This window comes from Arachis hypogaea, chromosome 15 (assembly GCF_003086295.3).
Source record: "Arachis hypogaea cultivar Tifrunner chromosome 15, arahy.Tifrunner.gnm2.J5K5, whole genome shotgun sequence".
In the NCBI taxonomy this organism is placed as follows: domain Eukaryota; kingdom Viridiplantae; phylum Streptophyta; class Magnoliopsida; order Fabales; family Fabaceae; genus Arachis; species Arachis hypogaea.
The window spans coordinates 81,308,338-81,310,634 of NC_092050.1; the positions used below are offsets into that span (position 1 = coordinate 81,308,338).

The following is a 2,297-nucleotide window of genomic DNA, read 5'->3' on the forward strand; positions in this document are numbered from 1 at the left end:
CTCCAAATTTCTAATGGAGGACCTTGTTTCAGTCATGAAACTTTGAGTGGTTTTGATTAGATCAGAGACAATGGTTGTTATGTCAGAGGGGCTCTGCTTAGAATTATCTGTCTATTGCTGAGAAGATGATGGAAAAGGCTTGCCATTGCTAAACCTGTTTCTTCTACCATTGTTGTTGTTGAAACCTTGTTGAGGTCTCTGTTGATCCTTCCATGAGAGATTTGGATGATTTCTCCATGAAGGATTATAGGTGTTTCCATAGGGTTCTCCTATGTAATTTACCTCTTCCATTGCTGGGTTCTCAGGATCATAAGCTTCTTCTTCAGAGGAAGCTTCCTTAGTACTGCCTGTTGCTGCTTGCATTCCAGACAGACTCTGAGAAATCATATTGACTTGCTGAGTCAATATTTTATTCGGAGCCAATATGGCATTCAGAATATCAATTTCAAGAACTTCTTTCTTCTGATTTGTCCCATTATTCACAGGATTCCTTTCAGAAGTGTACATGAATTGGTTATTTTCAACCATTTCAATGAGTTTCTGAGCTTCTACAGGCGTCTTCTTCAGATGAAGAGATCCTCCAGCAGAGCTATCCAATGACATCTTGGATAGTTCAGACAGACCATCATAGAAAATTCCTATGATGCTCCATTCAGAAAGCATGTCAGAAGGACATCTTCTGATTAATTGCTTGTATCTTTCCCAAGCTTCATAGAGGGATTCGCCTTCCTTCTGTCTGAAGGTTTGGACTTCCACTCTAAGCTTGCTCAATTTTTGAGATGGAAAGAACTTTGCCAAGAAGGCATTGACTAGCTTTCCCAAGAGTTCAGGCTTTCTTTAGGTTGTGAGTCCAACCATGTCCTAGCTCTGTCCCTTACAGCAAAAGGAAAAAGCATAAGTCTGTAGACTTCAGGGTCAACCCCATTGGTCTTGATAGTGTCACAGATTTGCAGGAATTCAGCTAAGAACTGATAAGGATCTTCCAATGGAAGTCCATGAAACTTGCAATTCTGTTGCATTAGAGAAACTAATTGAGGCTTAAGCTCAAATTTGTTTACTCCAATGGCAGGGATTGAGATGCTTCTCCCATAGAAGTCGGGAGTAGGTGCAGTAAAGTCACCAAGCACCTTCCTTGCATTGTTGGCATTGTTGTTTTCGGCTGCCATGGTTTCTTCTTCCTTGAAAAGCTCTGTTAGGCCCTCTAAAGAGAATTGTTCTTTAGCATCTCTTAGCTTTCTCTTCAAGGTCCTTTCAGGTTCAGGGTCAGCTTGAACAAGTATGCCTTTATCTTTGTTCCTGCTCATATGAAAGAGAAGAGAACAAGAAAGTAAGAAATCCTCTATGTCACAGTATAGAGATTCCTTGAGGTGTCAGAGGAAAAGAAGAATAGAAGGAGGAGGTAGAGATGAGAGAATTAGAACTTATTAAAGGAATAGGGTTCGAATTGCACCTTGAGGAGGAGTGTTAGTCCCTTAAATAGAAGGATGTGAAAAGAGGGGAAGAATTTTCGAAAATAAATTAAAAAGATTTTGAAAATTTGATTGAGATTTTCGAAAATTAAGTTTGGGAAAGATATTAAGTGATTTTGAAAAAGATTTTGAAATTAGAAATCAAAAAGATATGATTGAAAATTAATTTTTGAAAAGATGTGATTGAAAAGATATGATTGAGAAGATATGATTGAAAATTAATTTAGAAAAAGAAAGTTTTTAAAATTAAAGTTGATTACTTGATTAACAAGAAATTAAAAGATATGATTCTAAAATTTAAAGTTTGATCCTTTCTTAATAGGCAAGTAACAACTTGAAAATTTTGAAGTAAATCATGAATTGAAGCAAGGATTTTTGAAAATAGTAAAAATAAATATAAAATGGAAAGAAATTGATTTTGAAAGAGATATGATTGAAAAGATATGATTTAAAAAAGATTTGATTATGAAAACTTGAAAAAAATGTGAATTAAAAACAAAATCTTCCCTCTAGTGTCATCCTGGCGTTAAACGCCCAGAATGGTGCCCATTCTTGCGTTTAACGCCCAAATCTCTACCTTTTTGGGTGTTAAACGCCCAGCCAGGTACCTTGGCTGGTGTTTAAACGCCAGTTTTCCTTCTTCACTGGGCATTTTGAACGCCCAGCGTTTTCTGTTTGATTCCTCTGCTGAATGTTCTGAATCTTCAATTCTCTGTATTATTGACTTGAAAAGACACAATTTTGAAAATATTTTTGAATTTTTAATGATGAGAAACAATAAAAATTGCAATTAAGATCAAATGAACAATGCATGCAAGACACCAAACT

General features: G+C 36.1%; 1 non-coding gene across 1 annotated transcript; it reads left to right on the forward strand.

Moving 5' to 3' along the window:
• Positions 1–657: 657 nt before the first annotated feature.
• LOC112753040 (small nucleolar RNA R71) lies at positions 658–765 on the forward strand. Its single transcript, XR_003177442.1, has one exon. It is a non-coding gene; the product is annotated as a small nucleolar RNA R71 (small nucleolar RNA).
• Positions 766–2,297: the final 1,532 nt, after the last annotated feature.